This window comes from Bufo bufo, chromosome 6, assembly GCF_905171765.1.
Source record: "Bufo bufo chromosome 6, aBufBuf1.1, whole genome shotgun sequence".
Taxonomy (NCBI): Eukaryota; Metazoa; Chordata; class Amphibia; order Anura; family Bufonidae; genus Bufo; species Bufo bufo.
The window spans coordinates 240,950,220-240,969,347 of NC_053394.1; positions in this window are offsets into that span (position 1 = coordinate 240,950,220).

Sequence of the window (19,128 nt, forward strand, 5' to 3'; positions counted from 1 at the left end):
GGGAAACTGGAGTATGATAAGTTGGGGTAATGGCTAAATTTATAGTTTCCTGGAGTATTTGAGACCTTTTTGAGGGTGAATTAAAGCCTTTAACATTATACAAGGTTATTTGTAGGTCAGTCATGATGTATTATATTATAAAGGGGGTGACATAAACGCAATAGAATAATAGACTGTATTTCCCGAGTACCCAGCCCCCAGGAGCGCATCTGCTGTTCCCATATGGGAAATCAATTTTTGTATGTTCAGAACCCGGTTGCTCACAAAAGTACCTACTTAAACGAAAGTTACCAAAAACAAAGAATAAACATATAGCATAGAGTGGTACCTATACTATTGCTAACAAATAGAACAGTATCAACATTAAGAGTAGAGTGAGATATAGAAAAATGTTAGAAACCGGAGAAGCCAGATAATCCAGAAAGGGGGGAGTAGAGAACAGGGTTCTTAGTAAGTACACCCTAAGTTAGGACTAGGGATCCAGTTAGAATAGTATAGATAATGATCTATTATGATCAAAGGTGGTCATTAGAAGGGGGTAGGAAGATAATGATAGATGTTAGATCGATAGTATAAAGCTAATGAAAGTACAGGAAGTAGCAATACACTTGCACTCTTTTCTGAGAGAGATCAGGTGCGATCAATCAGGTACCGTACATCACTTCCCCATAGGAAGACGTCTTGGAGTCGGACCCGGGGTATTTCTCCTGTTCATCTGGGGCTTTGGTGTATGTTGTCTTTCCCATGCCGCATGAGGTAAGTCTGGGAAGAAAGTTAAGTCCTGAACAGGGTCCTAGTTCTAAATGTTCAGAGGGCCACTCCCTAGGAGGTCATACACTCTTTCCAAGTCCTGGAATAAGGTAATAGAAACTCTGCAACCCTCAAACATGAATGCGATGCCAAATGGGAATGCCCATGTATAGATTATTTTGTTGGATCTGAGACATTCTGTCTGTGGCTTGATGGCTCTTCTTTTCCTCAGGGTGGACTGAGCTAGATCCTGGAAAATTAAAATGTTATTGCCATCCCATTGAATTGATCCAGCGGCACGAGCTTTGGATTTGATTGCTTCTTTGACTGGGAATGCCAGGAATTTAAAAATCACATCCCTGGGGGGTTCAGAGGGTGCTGGTTTGGGCTTTAAGGCTCTATGAGCCCTCTCCAGGATAACATGATGAGCAGTGTCAGGACCCAGGAGTGAAAGGCAGATTTGTAGCACCGTGTTGGAGAGGTCGCATGCTGCCACTGTTCCAGGTATACCGCGCAAGCGTAAAGTATTGCGCCTACCTCTATTCTCCTGGTCCTCAATAGCGCTGAATAGGTTTTTGAGGTTCTTTTGCATTGAGGAGATGCTTTGTGACAGCGCACTTTGGTGTTGGAGAATGCTGGTCTGGGAGTCTTCCAGGGGCTCAACTCTTCTCCCTATGTGACGCACGTCTTGCTTGATGGACGACAGGTCAGTGCTAATCGGTTCTAATGCCGAGGCTAGTGAAGAGGCTAGGGCTTCCTTCAGATAGGAGCGGGATATTGGCATGTTGTCTATTTCATCCCCACCTTCACAGTCTTGAGATGATTGTTCTGCTTGCCTGTGACCTGAAGCCCTAGGAGTAGCCGGCGCCATCTTGGATTCTCGGGCTTAAGCAACAGCGGCTGTTTTTTTAATACATTTTTCCATGTCTACTCCACTTGCTGAGGGTCTGTGTTGACCGACGGCTTCTCCAGCCTTTGAGCCACGGATTTTAACCATTTTGGTTCCTCCATGCTGTTTTGACACTCTGTTAGGGTAAGATTTAGTATGGAGCAGCGGGACTATGCAGCTATCTCACACAGGCACAGGCTCTGCCCCCCTGGAACACCAGTCTTGATAAACGTCCCTCACTGCGGGAGATTTATCACAACTGGTGTAAAGGAAACCTGGCTTAGTTGCCCTTAGAGCTCTGAAAAATAAAAAGTGGAATTTCTTTGTTGATATGGACAACTAAGGCTACTTTCACACTCACGTTTGGTGCGGATCCGTCATGGATCCACTAATATTTAACTTATTAATTAATAATATAGAGGATGGAGTTAATAGCACTGTTTCTATTTTCATGGATAACTCCAAGCTGTGTAGCATAGTGCAGTCTATAGAATATGTTCATCAATTGCTGACACACAAAGCACTAAAAGATAACTGCACCAAGCAAATAGTGTCCCTGACACTCATAGTATTGTAAACATAGGGAGTCATTTATTAAGACCGCCATTTTAGAGCCCCTATAACTAACGTTCGATCCGCCGAAGTTATGAAGAGGCACCGGCTTACAGTTAAACCATTTTCTACACATAAAACAATTTATAGAGTGCAGACACCAATCATTATTACTAAACCCCCATACCAGACCTCAGATTAGGACTCCATGGCAGATGTCCCCATATCAGACCCCCATTAGACCTCCATGTCAGACCCCCCCAAGTATAAGATCCCAGATCAGACCTTAAATTAAATAAACTAACTTACCTCTCCTGCTCTGCAGCTCCTCTCCACGTACAGCAGCCTCCCTAGCATCCTTTGCTCCCTGATCTTCTTGGGGCCTGCGCTGCACTGTCATCTAACTGCATACAGTGTCAGATCATAATGCGGTCACCACGTCCTGATGCTGTACGTAGTCAGGACAGTTCAGCATAGGCTGGAGGAGACCAGGGAAGAGGGGTGAGTACAGGTCTTGCAGCACTTCACTCCTCTGCCTCCTGAAGACTAGTGAGCACTTCTTATAAAACGAAAAATAGGCAAGGGGGACCCTATAGCTATGCCACTGTATATATATATATATATATATATATATATATATACAGTACAGACCAAAAGTTTGGACACACCTTCTCATTCAAAGAGTTTTCTTTATTTTCATGACTATGAAAATTGTAGATTCACACTGAAGGCATCAAAACTATGAATTAACACATGTGGAATTATATACATAACAAACAAGTGTGAAACAACTGAAAATATGTCCTATTCTAGGTTCTTCAAAGTAGCCACCTTTTGCTTTGATTACTGCTTTGCACACTCTTGGCATTCTCTTGATGAGCTTCAAGAGGTAGTCCCCTGAAATGGTTTTCACTTCACAGGTGTGCCCTGTCAGGTTTAATAAGTGGGATTTCTTGCGTTATAAATGGGGTTGGGACCATCAGTTGCATTGAGGAGAAGTCAGATGGATACACAGCTGATAGTCCTACTGAATAGACTGTTAGAATTTGTTTTATGGCAAGAAAAAAGCAGCTAAGTAAAGAAAAACAAGTGGCCATCATTACTTTAAGAAATGAAGGTCAGTCAGTCAGCCGAAAAATTGGGAAAACTTTGAAAGTAAGGGCTATTTGACCATGCAGGAGAGTGATGGGGTGCTGCGCCAGATGACCTGGCCTCCACAGTCACCGGACCTGAACCCAATCGAGATGGTTTGGGGTGAGCTGGACCGCAGAGTGAAGGCAAAAGGGGCAACAAGTGCTAAGCATCTCTGAGAACTCCTTCAAGACTGTTGGAAGACCATTTCAGGTGACTACCTCTTGAAGCTCATCAAGAGAATGCCAAGAGTGTGCAAAGCAGTAATTAAAGCAAAAGGTGGCTACTTTGAAGAACCTAGAATATGACATATTTTCTGTTGTTTCACACTTGTTTGTTATGTATATAATTCCACATGTGTTAATTCATAGTTTTGGTTGCCTTCATAGTCATGAAAATAAAGAAAACTCTTTGAATAAAATAAACATTCTAAAGCTTGCATGGATTGATTTTAATTTGCATGGATAGTATTTCATTTTCAGTAGCATAGTACAGTCAAATTACTTTCACACTAGCGTTTTTCTTTTCCGGCGCTGAGTTCCGTCCTAGGGGCTCAAATCCGGAAAAGAACTGATCAGTTTTATCCCCATGCATTCTGAATAGAGTGTAATCCGTTCAGGATGCATCAGGATGTCTTCAGTTCAGTCTTTTTGACTTATCAGGCTTTTCAGAAAACCGTAGCATGTTGTATTTTTACCTCCGGCCAAAAATCCGGAACACTTTGACTGACGCCGTGTGTTCCTTCAAAACGGATCCGGCGGGCATGTTAAACCCGAAAAATGTGAAATAAAGTCCATAAATGGCGGAGCCGTTTTTTCCAATGCATTTTTTTTATTGTGATCAAAATCCTGATCAGGATTCAAATGTAATCCGTTTTCACATGTTTTTCCGGATCCGGCGGGCAGTTCCGGTAACGGAATTGAACGCCGGATTCAAACAACGCTAGTGTGAAAGTAGCCTAAGAAAAGCAGCTAAAAACTCATACATGATACTCACTGGGTGTTGAACTGTTCCCTTGGCATCTCTTTAATCCCAATGTCATGCACAATACATTTTCAGAATACCTTTATAAGGTATTTGTATTAGCTGCAAGGGAATATTTTCTTTTTTTTTTTTTTTAATTGAAAATTTTTATTGTTTTTAATATTTTTTTTAAAAGCATTGTACAATTTCTCAATAAGTAAGGCGTACAGCAACACAAGTGACATAATCATAAGCGAAAAAGAAGAATCACCTAAAATAAGGTGTCACAAATGAGAATAAGAAACCAAAGGGCGGTTAAGCCCAACGTGACAGGTATCTGCAAAAAGTGTAAGCCTAACAATAGAGTCAGGCTAAGCGTTAGAGCGCAAAATTAAAGTTCACAATTCTATGGTATAGGCGTTCCCTAGGAGAGGGAGGGAGAGGAAAGAGGAGGGGGGGGGGGAGCAGTAGGGATTGATAGTAACTTGTTACCTGGAAAGGTATATTGGAGAAGGCGGTGAGAAAAACATCCATAATGATTTTGTATCTAGGAGAAATTCCTGTAGCTTTTCCAGGGTGTCCAAGTTTTTAGGAAGGAAGATCTAGAATGTGCCTCCCAGTGTGAAATTTCCTATCTATATATCTGATCCACTTTATTTATCCAGTGTTCAATACTGGGAATTTCAGAGGATAGCCAATGAGTGGGTAAAAGCAATCTAGCCGCCGCCAAGAGGAGGGTGAAAAGGGATTTCTTATGTAGGTCTAGTTTCTCCATTCCCAAAGATAGTAGGATCAGATCAGGGGAGCAAGGGAGGGCTGATTCACATATCTGATTACATATTTTGGAGATTTCATGCCACCATGGGTTAATCCTCTCGCATGTCCACCAAACATGTAAGAAGGATCCTCTGGCTTTATGGCATCTCCAACACAGATCAGTGGCTGTTGTACTGTATCTACAGGTTTTATCTGGGGTTCTATACCATTGCGTCAGTATTTTGTAATTATTTTCTTGGATTCTTATGCATCTAGATATTTTGTGTGGTAGGATTAAGATTCTTGAGGTTTCTTGTGGGGTCAGTGTTCTTTGTAGATCTCTTTCCCACTTGCCCACTATTGCCGGTTTAATAAAGGAGGTAGGAGATTTCAGGTGTTTGTAAATTATGGAGATAGATTTAGGAGGGTATCTCTTATTGTTTAGCATTTCTACCAACCATTTCGTTTCCTCTGATATATGGGGACTTCTAACCTTACTGAGCAATTCGGTCTTAAGGAAATGTAGCAGGGTGGGATTATGAATCTGTGTTCCCAATATTTTGCATATTTCCGAATCAGAAATAATACACCCATCTATATCTAAGAATTGGGATATGGGGATCAATGAGGTCCTAATGAGTAACGGGCAGCTTTCTCTCAGTTCTTTGGGGGCCAGGTTAATTATGTCCTTTATGAGCATAAGTGAGGAAAGAGGTATTGGGGCTCCATTGATGGACGAGAAACCCCCCCAAACCTTTAAAGTACTACGTACAATAGGGTTAGGTATTGAGGCTTGGGTTGGAGGTAGTCTGTCAGCCAGCAGCAAAGCCCTGGGAGAGTAGGGAAGGAGAGCAGTTTCTAATGTAAGCCAGGTTTTATGTATGGGTTCCCTAATCCAATCAATAGCTCTAGAAAGATGGATGGCTTGCATATAAGACCTAGGATCAGGAAGGCCAATCCCTCCTCTGGCTCTAGGTCTAGTTAGGGTATCAAAGGAGATACGAGGGCTTTTACCCTGCCAGATAAATTTACGGACACTCTTATTCAGGGAGGCAAAATATGAGTTAGGGATATTGATAGGGAGAACTTGCATCATATATGTAAGTTTTGGCATAATCAGTGACATAAAGATATTTTTTCTTCCGAACCACGAGAGATAAGGAGAGTCCAGGGAATCCATTTGTGCTATCATAGATGCTAAAAGGGGTTTATAATTTAATTGGAATAGATCTGACAGATGAGGGGTTAATTTAATTCCTAGATAGGTTAGTTGTTGGGTTTGCCAGTTGAAAGGGGAGTTAATTTGGAGGGAGGCAAGACTGGCGGGGGAGAGGCCCATATGTAAAACTTGGGACTTGGAAGGGTTAACCTTAAAATTGGAAAGGGAGCCAAAGAGATCAAGTATTGAGATAATCTTGGGCATGGCTATCTGTGGATTAGTGGTGATGATCAATAGATCATCAGCAAAAGCTGCCAATTTAAACTCTTGTTTCTCTACTTCAAGACCCTTAATATCATTGTCCTGTCTGAGGGCTTGAAGGAGGGATTCCATTACAAGGACAAAGATGAGTGGGGAGAGGGGGCATCCTTGCCTCGTCCCATTTCTAATGGGGAAAGGGGAGGAGAGAAGTCCGTTTGCTGACACGGACGCCGAGGAGCAAGTGTACATGGAGAATATAGAGTTAATATATTGCTCAGGGATTTGGAATTTTGCCAGAGCCAATCTGATATAAGTCCAATCTACTCTATCAAATGCTTTCTCGGCGTCCGTGCCAAGCAAGACCAGGGGGCAGGATCTATGCTTGGCATAGAACAGGGCATCTAAAATTTTTGTGGTGTTGTCCTTGCCTTCCCTGCCTTTAACAAAACCCACCTGATCAGGACGAATAAGATCAGGGAGTAAGCTTTGGAGCCTAGTAGCTAGCATTTTTGCTATGAGTTTAAGATCTACATTAAGCAGGGAAATTGGGCGATAGTTGGAGCAGATCGAGGGGTCCTTACCCTCTTTGGGGATTATCGTGATGACAGCTTTAGTCATATCTGAAGAGAGTGGTTTATTGGTCAGTGTGAGATTGCAGATATTGAGTAGATGGGGTAGTAAAATGCTTTGAAAGGCTGAGTAATAAGTTATAGGGAGACCGTCGGGGCCTGGACATTTGCCCCTGGGGGTAGCTTTAATTGCAGAGATTAGTTCCGTAGTAGTGAATGGCTTGGTCAGTGATTGTTGTTGGGTCATATTTAATGTTGGAAGGTTAAGAGTCTCAAGAAACGATCTAATGTTGTTTTCTCTGCTTAAGGAGGGGTTAGGGAGGTTAGAGGCTGGGAGATTATATAAGGAATTGTAGAATATTCTAAATTGTTCAGCTATTTCTTCAGCTTTAAATAATTGAGCACCCTGAGGGGATTTAATGGACTGAACATAGCGGGAGTCTCTCCTCTGTTTGATACGGCTCATGACATATTTTGAAGCTTTATTTCCATGAGCATAAATTTTCTGCTGAACAGACAGGAAAAATTTGGCTGAGCGCTCATTCAGAAAGTTCTTAAGCTGAGTTCTAAGAGAAGAGAGTTCCGCAAGTTTCTGTGTCATCAAACATTGTTTGTGAGCTTTTTCTACCTGATGAATTTGCAAAAGCAGGGCGTTGAGTTTCTTCTCTGACTCTTTTTTTAAAAAGGAGCAAAGGCTGATCAATCTTCCGCGTATATAGGCCTTATGAGCGTCCCAAACAATTTGAGGGGTTACCTCAGGGGTGTTGTTAATTAGGAAATAATCTTCTAGGTAAGAGGAGATTTGGGTAATATGTTTTGTGTTATTCAATAGGGATTCATTGAATCTCCAGTTAGGTTGTCTAGTACTTTTTATTCCCGGGGATATATTACAATAAATTGGAGAATGGTCTGACAGAGTGATGTCTCCTATTTTGGGTACAGTGCAGTATTGTAATTTTTCCTTTGGGACTAAAATGTAATCAATTCTGCTATAGGAGTTATTTGGGGGTGAATAGAAGGAGTAATCTTTTAGATCTGGGTTATGACAGCGCCATACATCTATAAGTCCCAGGTTATGTAGTGTATTATGCATCCGCTTGAGATTTTTTGTAGAGATAGGGGACCTTTTAGATGATGTGTCTATTAAAGGGTTGAAAGCAATGTTAAAGTCTCCTGCAACCAGCAGAAAGCCCTCTCTATGTAGCTCTATTAGGGAAAAAATCTTATTAAGCCAATTAAGTTGTTCAGTATTTGGGGCGTAGATATTTACGAATGTAAACATCGATTGTCCTACCAGACCTTTAAGAATCAAATATCGACCCTCTGGGTCTTGGATATGAGATTTGTATTGAAAAGGTAGGCCTCTGCGGAAGCCTATGCTAACTCCCCTCGAGGCTGCACCCCCGGCCCCACAGTGATACCAGCAGGGGAATCTGGAAAAGGAAAGGTTAGGATAGTTATTGTGCTTAAAATGTGTCTCTTGGAGAAATATCACTGAGCATTTTTCCTTATGTAAGAGGGATAAGATCTGGCTCCTTTTTGAGGGGGATCTCAGTCCCTTCACATTATATGAGGCTAATTTAAAATCCGCCATGATCTTTTAATGGAATGGGGAGACCATAAGCTGTAGATGACAATATAGTTGAATAATTGACAGACCAGATACACCGTGAGGTGGAGAGTACAGCCACAAGGGGACCCACAAAGCATCCATCTCTTCAGACTACACCTTCCATAAGTCCTCCCTCCGAACGAGGAACTCTGCTCCCATATTGAAGAAGACATAGAATTGTTTCTTAAATACCTGTCAAGGTAAAAACAGATTGAACAAGAACCAAAGAACTCAAATAAAAACAATGAGATGATGAGTAACATCCAGACAAGGTCGGATATAAACATACACTGTCTGTCAAAAATAACAGAACCAGTAGGGGGGGAAAGGGTATTATACCCAGAAGCACTTTCCCTCTTGGTTAATAAGAATACCAAAGCATAATGAGTTTATGTGGTACTAGTAGGGGGGGAAGAATGGGAATCTTTTTAGTCGCTATAACAACCATTCAAATTATATCCATAGTTATTCAGCCAGGAAGAAGACAGCCTGGAGTATTTAGGAGAGAGAAAAGAAAAAGAAAAGGAAAAATAAAATATGTAGGTAAAGTGGCACATTTGACTTTCATATTACAGTGGGTCATATATAAATATGAAGAACATTAAAGCAAGAGCAAAGTAGGCTGGTTATAGCGTGACTAGCCCGACATTTAAACAGATGGGAAAACTCAAAGGAGAGATCCCTACTGTCTCTACATCTATTACTCAGTGAGGAGCGGGGCCCGAGGATAATGCGGACCCAGCTCCACACCAAGCACATAGCATGCAGTCACTGTTTTAAACATAGAATAGAAGCTCAGCTGCATCAAGTCCCATCTGACGGTTTTCTTGGTCGCCTAAAACATAAAAGGAAGAAAGAGGGAGAGGGAAAAGAGGGGATAATTAGCTGTCCGCCATGGAGAGACGCTTTGGTGTGGAAAAGGAATCTCTTCTTTTACTGTTTCTTTGCGGCCTTGGGGTGCGTTGGGGCTCCCAGGGGATGGTCTTGGGTAGTTCTGGTAGAGAATTCAGATTTTGGACCATGTCCCAATTAGCAATAGGCAATGGAGGCAGCTGGAGGAGATCATAGGTCTTGTCCAGGTCAGCAAATGATGAGACATGGATACGTCGCCCATCGTGGAGGAAAGATATGCCAAAGGGAAATGTCCATCTGTAGATGATTCTTTTCTGTCTGAGCCAATCCGTGAGGGGTTTTAAAGCTTTGCGCTTTCTAAGGGTTGATTGTGACAGGTCTTGGTAGATAGAGATGTTATTGTTTTCCCATTCTATTGTATTAGAAGACCTTGCGCCGGCTAGTATGGCTTCTTTCACGGGAAAATGTAAAAATTTACATATTATATCTCTGGGCGGCTCGTTGTCCCTTGGTTTAGGTCTAAGGGCTCTGTGCACCCGTTCAATTAAAACTTCATGTGCCGAGTCTGGGCCTAGGATTTTGAAGCAGATGTGGATTACCGTTTCTGGAATATCAATTGCCATGACAGTCTCAGGTATCCCCCTGAAACGCAGGTTGTTACGCCTGCTCCTATTCTCCTGATCCTCCATGGCTGTGTATAGGGCATTTAGGTGGCACTGTGCTAGCGACATGCTAGATGAAACTTCTTCACGGTGCTGGAGGATTGTGGCCTGTGTTTCTTCTAAGGCCTCCACTCTCCTACCTATATGTCTGATGTCCTCTTTTATCGAGGTAATGTCCACACTTATGGGGCCCAGAGCTTCTGCTAGCGCTTCTTTTAGGAAAGCTCTGGAAATAGGAAGGCATTCCGCTTCACAGGGGACGTCTCCTACCTGGTCACTACCACCGGCGGCTAGTTGTTTATGACCGGAGCGTGGGGTGCCGGGCGCCATCTTGGATTCTCGGCTCCCAGTAGCAGCGGCAGCTTTCTTCATAAATTTCTCAATTTCTCCCGCTTGGCTTTGGGAGCGGTTGCCTCCTGGCTGGTCAGTGGGCTTCTGGCCCCCGATTTTAACCATTTTCTGGCTTTGGTAGGCTTATGGTAAGGTGCTATGAGGGATATGCAGGCAGGAGCAGTGCCTCACACGTCCATCCGGCTCAAGCGCTGGCTCCGCCCCCCCTGCAAGGGAATATTTTCTAGCACCAGGTTATGCTTGTACAGTGAGAGATTGCCTGAATCTGATCATCCTGTTTGATTTGCTGCAAATTATCAGCCACCGAATTGGGAATAATTCCCTGAGATTTACTTTTTCACATATATTCATTACACCAAGAGACCTACAGGTCTCCACTATTAAACTGGTGAAATATTGTTCATGAGACAAAGCTGAGTGGGAATTGTCACTCTTTAGCGTTACCCCCACCTCCCCCCCCAAAAAAAAAAATGGACAAAAGACTTTGCTCATGTATGCGGTAATTTGAGCAGAAGGGACATTCATCTACAGTGTATGCCTCCATCATTATTACATTGAATTACAGCATGCAGAGTGCAACAGGTGTTCTAAAGCAAAACATTGATATTTTTATGCTGAGCCCTTGCCTTGAAGACATTAAAGAAGAACTCCCGGAAAAAAATGTACTCTCTGACTTGTTAGAAAGGTACATGATGTAATCTGTAGTGAATGTAATCTTCTCATCAGTGACTGTATTTGTGAGCTATCCCCTCCCTTCTGCTTCTCAGCTCTGTCATGTGACCAACTCTCTGGTTTCCAACTGACACAAGACAGAAAGTACACACATAAGATACTGTGTTATTTGGAAAGTCTGATCGCTGGTCACATGACAGAGTTGAGAATCAGAAGGGAGGGCATAGCTCACAAATACAGTTAAGGGTAAGAAGATTACATAAACCACATATAACATCATTTACCTTCCTAGCAGTCAGAGAATACAATTTTTTGTGGGAGTTCTTCTTTAACCCCTTAGGGACACAGCCTTATTTCACCTTAAGGATCAGGCCATTTTTTGCAAATCTGACCAGTGTCACTTTAAGTGGTGATAACTTTAAAACGCTTTGACTTATCCAGGCCGTTCTGAGATTGTTTTTTTGTCACATATTGTACTTCATGACACTTGAAAAATGAAGTCAAAAATTATTATTTTTTTTGCATAAAAAAATACCTAATTTACCAAAAATTTGGAAAAATTTGCAAATTTCAAAGTTTCAGTTTCTCTACTTCTGTATTACATAGTAATACCCCCAAAAATTGTGATGACTTTACATTCCCCATATGTCTACTTCATGTTTGAATTATTTTGGGAATGATATTTAATTTTTTGGGGATGTTACAAGGCTTAGAAGTTTAGAAGCAAATCTTGAAATTTTTCAGAAATCCAAATTGTAGGGACCACTACAGGTCTGAAGTCACTTTACAAGGCTTACATAATAGAAACCACCCAAAAATGACCCCATTCTATAAACTACACCTCTCAATGTATTCAAAACTTATTTTACAAACTTTGTTAACCCTTTAGATGTTGCACAAGAGTTATTGGCAAATGGGGATGAAATTTGAGAATTTCATTTTCGTGCCTAATTTTCCATTTTAACCCATTTTTTCCACTAACAAAGCAAGGGTTAACAGCAAAACAAGACTGTATCTTTATTGCCCTGACTCTGCCGTTTACAGAAACACCCCATATGTGGCCGTAAACTACTGTACGGCCACACAGCGGGGCATAGAGTGAAAGGTGCGCCGTTTGGTTTTTGGAAGACAGATTTTGCTGGACTGTTTTTTTTACACCATGTCCCATTTGAAGCCCCCCTGATGCACCCCTAGAGTAGAAACTCCATAAAAGTGACCCCATCTAAGAAACTAAACCCTCAAGGTATTCAAAACTGATTTTACAAACTTTGTTAACCCTTTAGATGTTGCACAAGATTTAATGGAAAATAGAGATACAATTTCAAAATTTCACTTTTTTGGCAGATTTTCCATTTTAATATTTTTTTTCCAGTTACAAAGCAAGGGTTAACAGCCAAACAAAACTCATTATTCCCTTACGTCCTACCAGCAGCACAGATGGGGGTTAACTGCCCCTGTGGACTGGTAGGACCGGCGGAATTTTAATGAGCCCAAAGAACCAATAAACGATCTTCAGCTCCCTGAAAGGGAGGAGATCACCCCCCAGCCCACCGTGTTTTTTTCTGTCCTCTGGACAGGTGGACTGGCAGTGTTGCTCCCCCTCTGGGAGCTGAAGAGTGCTAGGGGCTCTATTTTTTTAGATCTAAAGTTTGCCCTCCATGGCCTCTCATTGCCTTTATTATAGGCTGGTCGGCGTTTCTATCTGGGGTACCGTCGGGGTGAGGGGTGTCCCCTCCCCTCTTCTTTGAACCCAGCTGTGGTATCCTGTCCTCCCTCGCCGCATGTGAGCGGCGCTATGGCCGTCGGGTGCCGCTGGGGTACTGTCGGGGAGGGGGGTGTCCCCTCCCCTCTTCTTCCACTCGAGTGCTGCGGTATCCCATCCTTTTCTCACCGCATGTGGCGGCGCTATGGGCGCCGCCATCTCCGGAAGTGACGCGCACTAGGTGCGCTACGTCACTTCCGGTTTTTCCATAGCGATGCCGTGAGGGTTTAAACCTCACTACTTTTATTAAAACTTTCTCCCCATGTCACCCTGGGATCCAGGATTAGGTGGGGGAGACATTTAGGGCTTGCTGAGCCTGTTTAGGCTCTGTTATCCCTCTGGGCTAGTTATGATTGAGGCCCCGCCCAGGGGGCGGGGCTTCCTCCTCTTAAGCGCCCAGAGCCTGTCAGTCAGTGCTCTGGTTGCGTCGCTTTCACAAGCTAGCTCCAGAGTTCCCTGTGCCTTGAGATATTTAGTATTGCTTGGCTTGGGATTGTGGTTTCCTCTTTTACAGCTCTATTTTCTGCTAGTGCTGGTGGGCCCCCATAAGGTCTTGTTTCACCACCTCCAGGTAAAATTGTAGGTGTTATGACCTGTGTTCTTTCTAATTACAGACTATGGCTTCCCCTAAGGATCCGGATCAGCGTAAAGCTGGGGCCAAGAGGAAGCATCTGGCGTGTTACGAATGTAACACCCCCTTAGACGACAGCTGTCCGTACTCTAGATGTGAGAGTTGTCGCACGGCATCCACGGAACCCACGATGCAAGAAATGTTTCAGTGGACGAAGACATACGTGGATGACTCCATTAAGGGAGTGGTGAAGCTGCTGAATGAGAGGCTACCAGGACCCTCTCAGACTCCCATGGAGGTGGTCGCACCGTTCGAAAGACCTACCCCCTGTTCTCCGGGGTCTTCTTCTTCTGAGGAAGAAGAATCTACTTCTTGCTTTTTCCCTCCAGAAAAGACGCAGAAGTTACTCAAGTCCATCAGGTCGGGGGACCATGATGTTGACATGGGGGAGTCCTCCGATCCCGCCGGACGGACACAGCGTGTCTTTAGAGCGGATGAGACCCTTCTCTCCGTGATGCGCACGGAATGGAGAAAGCCTGAGAAAGGTCCAGTTCTCACTAGAAAATTCAAACTGATGTACCCGATGGCTAAACCCTTGGTGGAATCGTGGGGTTCCGTTCCCAAGGTGGACATGGCTATTGCCAAGTTGTCCCGGCGCACTCTAGTTCATGCAGACGATGGGTCTAGTCTGCAGGACCCTCTAGACCGGAGGGCAGAGTGCACCCTTAGGAGGAGTTACGTGGCGGCTGCTGCCTCCACATCAACTTCTATTGCGGCCACGGAGGTAGCCACCTATTTACGCTCTAAGCTTAACCGAATCCAGACGGACGTTGATCAGAGCGTATCAAGGGATGATATCCTGGCAGCCTTCAAGTCGGCCAATCTGGCCATGGACTTTCTGGTCGATTCTACCCAGATGCAGCTGAAGCTGGCCGCCAAAACTATGGCCCTAGTTTCGGCTGCCCGCAGACCACTCTGGTTGAAACCTTGGATCGGTGATAACGCCTCCAAGTTCAATCTTTGTGGGCTCCCCTTCGAACCGGATAGGCTATTCGGGTCCGAATTGGACAAGATAATGGAGGGGCTCTCCGATAAAAAGGGGAAGAGCCTCCCCCAGCAGCCCTTTCGGGGACGCCCCAGGCAGGAGAAGAAAGGCGGAGGTCGTCCAGGGCAGCAGTCTAGGCGCAGAGATTGGGGGGGACCATCTCGTAAATATTCGAGACGCTCCCGTAAACCCACCAGGGAGGCAAAACCCTCCTGACTATGGGCCTCTTCGAGGCTCTTGGATAAGCCCTGCTGCCCCTGCAGTATCTCCCCTAGATTTTCCCGTACCCCTCCCCCAGATTTCCGTGGGGGGTCGTCTTACCGATTTCAAAGACTCTTGGAGCCGGTTGATTGCAGACCCCTGGGTCCAGGACATAGTTTCCCTCGGGTACCGGGTAGATCTTATCTCTCTCCCCCCAGAGAGATTCATCGCCACACGAAACTTCGGGTCTGCCAAACAAGTGGTCCTAGAAGCTTACATTCAGGACTATATTTCCAAGGGAGCCCTAGAGGAGGTGCCGGCAGGGGAGAGGGGCCTAGGGATTTATTCACCAGTGTTCCTGGTTCCCAAAAAGACGGGAGATCTCCGAATGATCATCGACTTGAGATTTCTCAATCGATTTATAAGGAAAACAAGGTTTCGCATGGAAACCATAAGGTCAGTCAGCCATATCCTCAACCCTGGGGACGTCATGGCTACTCTGGACCTCAAGGATGCGTATCTTCACATTCCGATCCATTCCGCGTCCCGGAAACTCCTCAGGATCGCGGTCCAGATTTCAGGGGTTCGCAGGCACTTTCAGTTCGCCGCGCTTCCCTTGGGAATCTCTTCTGCCCCCCTTATCTTCACCAAGGTGGTGGTGTCGGTGGTGGCAGCTTTGAGACTTCAAGGACTGACTATTATTCCTTATCTGGACGATTGGCTTTTCATAGCCTCTTCAGTTCCGATCCTTACCCACCATCTTCAGGTCGCAATCTCTTTTCTCTTCCGCCTAGGCTGGATTATCAACTGGCAGAAGTCGAATGTGAGCCCATCGACTTCAATCCATTACTTAGGATTCGTGGTCGACTCTGTGGAGATGTCCCTCCGGTTGACTCCAGAAAGGAGAGCGCGGATTCAGGACCTAGCAAAGGTCCTTTATGTCCCTCGTCGAGTCTCTATCCGGACTCTCATGAAGATGCTGGGGCTCATGTCAGCGGCTGCGGATGCAGTCCCTTGGGCGCTATGGCACCTCCGTCCTCTTCAGTCGGAGGTCTTACACCTATGGAACGGCAGCCCTGCGGGGCTAGATTCCCTGTGCTCCCTGTCCGGTCAAACCCGGAATTCCCTCAGATGGTGGTTTCAGCTACCACCAGGGAAGTCTATGACCCAACCAGCTTGGGTCATATTGACTACAGACGCGTCCCTTGTAGGCTGGGGCGCTCACCTGGACGGATCCCCAATACAGGGATCTTGGTCTCCTCTGGAGCGGCGTCTTTCTTCCAATCTTCGCTTCCAAGCTATCCGGCTAGCCCTCCTTCACTTTGCCCCTCAGATCCGGGGCAAAGCAGTGAAAGTCCAGTCAGACAATATGACTGCAGTTCTCTATATAAACAAACAGGGAGGCACAAGATCATTGCCCCTTCTGTCAGAGATCGGGGTGATTCTTCGGTGGGCAGAGACGAACCTTTCCCATCTATCTGCCGTTCATATTCGAGGCTCCCTCAATATGATAGCGGACCGCTTAAGTCGAGGATTACCGACCATGGAGTGGTCTCTGCATCCGGAGATCTTCAGGCAGCTAGTTCACAGATGGGGTATGCCAGAAGTGGATCTCATGGCAACCAGGTTCAACGCCAAGGTGCTGAGGTTCTGTTCCCTCTACAGGGAAGACAACCCCCTGGTGATAGATGCTCTGTCAATACCGTGGAGGTTCAGGCTGGCTTACATCTTCCCTCCGTTTTCCATGATACCGAGGGTATTGATGAAAATCCGTCAGGATCAGGCCTCGGTAATAGCCATCATACCGTTTTGGCCCAGAAGATCCTGGTTTACCCAGCTCATTCAGATGAGTCGGGGACAATACTGGAGACTCCCCCCGGAGCAGACCCTGGTGTCGTGGGACACTCGCCTCTGCCCAGATCTGCACAGGTTCAACCTGACAGCCTGGAGGTTGATCAGCCCCTTCCCAACATAGAAGGGCTTTCCGAGTCGGTCCTGAGAACTTTGTCGCATTCCCGAGCAGAGTCTACAAAGAAGGCCTACTCCAGGATCATGAGAATCTTCGTGGCATGGTGTGATTCCAGACAGGTGGCGTCCGCAGATCCGCCCCTTCCTGCGATACTTCAATTTCTTCAAGATGGATTAGATAGAGGCCTATCTCCAGCTACCTTGAAGGTACAGGTTTATGCCATCTCGGCCTGTCTCAACAGGCCACATTCTCGGGACCCACTCATTAAACGCTTCCTGAAGGGAGCTGAAAGACTAAAGCCTACTATACTGAAACCTATCCCCCAGTGGGATCTTTCAGTAGTGCTCAGGGGGCTAGCATCTCCCCCCTTCGAGCCCTTGGAGGAGGTAAATTTCAAATTTTTTACTTTAAAGATGGTCTTTCTTCTGGCTATAGCTTCAGCCAAAAGAATTTCTGAATTGCAGGCTTTCTCTGCAATTCACCCGTACATTATTTTCCTACAGGATAGAGTACTCCTGAAGTTTTTACCCTACTTCAGGCCTAAGGTGCCTACTTTCCAGAACATCAATCAGGTAATCTCTTTACCAGTTTTGTTTACAGCCTCCTCCTCTGATACTCCAGCTAGAGACCCGCTGGATATTTCAAGATGCCTCCAGATCTATGTGGATAGATCTAGAGAGTTCAGAATAGATGAGAATCTTCTTATCCTGTTTGCCGGTAAGTCTAAAGGCCATAAAGCGTCTAAAGCTACCATTAGTCGCTGTATTAAGGAGGCCATTATGGAAGCTTTTGTCTCCCAATCCTTAGATCCTCCTGAGTTTGTGAGAGCCCATTCTACTAGGGCGGTCTCCACCTCGGTTGCGGAGAGAAGACTCCTCCCCTTAGAGTTGATCTGTAAGGCGGCCTCCTGGAGCTCTGAGTCAACCTTCATCTCCCATTATAGAATAGATGCTAGGATGGCAGAGTTTTCGGCTTTTGGGCAGACTGTTCTTAGTTCTGCCAGGCATGAGGACCCTCCCTAGGGGATTCTTCTTGCTATCTCCCCATCTGTGCTGCTGGTAGGACGTAAGGGAATCGTTAATTTCTAACGATAATTTGTTTTCCCTTAGTCCTAACAGCAGCACACAAATATCCCACTCTAAATACATTATGCTTGTTAAAAACACGGTGGGCTGGGGGGTGATCTCCACCCTTACAGAGAGCTGAAGATCGTTTATTGGTTCTTTGGGCTCATTAAAATTCCGCCGGTCCTACCAGTCCACAGGGGCAGTTAACCCCCATCTGTGCTGCTGTTAGGACTAAGGGAAAACAAATTATCGTTAGAAATTAACGATTTATGGCCCTGATTCTGTAGTTTACAGAAACACCCCATATGTGGTCATAAACTGCTGTACGGGCACACGGCAGGGCGCAGAAGGAAAGGAATGCCATACGGTTTTTGGAAGGCAGATTTTGCTGGACTAGTTTTTTTTACACAATGTCCCATTTGAAGCCCCCCTGATGCAACCCTAGATTAGAAACTCCATAAAAGTGACCCCATCTAAGAGACTACACCCCTCAAGGTATTCAAAACTGATTTTACAAACTTTGTTAACCCTTTAGGTGTTGCACAAGATTTAATGGAAAATAGAGATACAATTTCAAAATTTCACTTTTTTGGCAGATTTTCCATTTAAATTTTTTTTTTCCAGTTACAAAGCAAGGGTTAACAGCCAAACAAAACTCATTATTTATGACCCTGATTCTGTAGTTTACAGAAACACCCCATATGTGGTCAAAAACTTCTGTACGGGTACACGGTAGGGCGCAGAAGGAAAGAAATGCCATACGGTTTTTGGAAGGCAGATTTTGCTGGACTGTTTTTTTTTACACAATGTCCCATTTGAAGCCCCCTTGATGAACCCCTAGAGTAGAAATTTCAAAAAAGTGACCCCATTTTAGAAACTACGGGATAGGGTGGCAGTTTTGTTGGAACTAGTTTAGGGTACATATGATTTTTGGTTGCTCTATATTACAATTTTTGTGAGGCAAGGTAACAAAAAATTGCTTTTTTGGCAACGTTTTTTTCTTTGTTATTTACAACATTCATCTGACAGGTTAGATCATGTGGTAATTTTATAGAGCAGGTTGTCACGGACGCAGCGATACCTAATATGTATGCTTTTTTTATTTTTATGTAAGTTTTACACAATGATTTCATTTTGTAAACAAAAAAAATGTTTTAGTGTCTCCATAGTCTAAGAGCCATAGTTTTTTCAGGTTTTGTGCGATTATCTTAAGTAGGGTCTCATTTTTTGCGGGATGAGATGACGGTTTGATTGGCACTATTTTGGGGTGCTTTTTGATCGCTTGCTATTACACTTTTTGTGACGTAAGATGACAAAAAATGGCTTTTTTTACA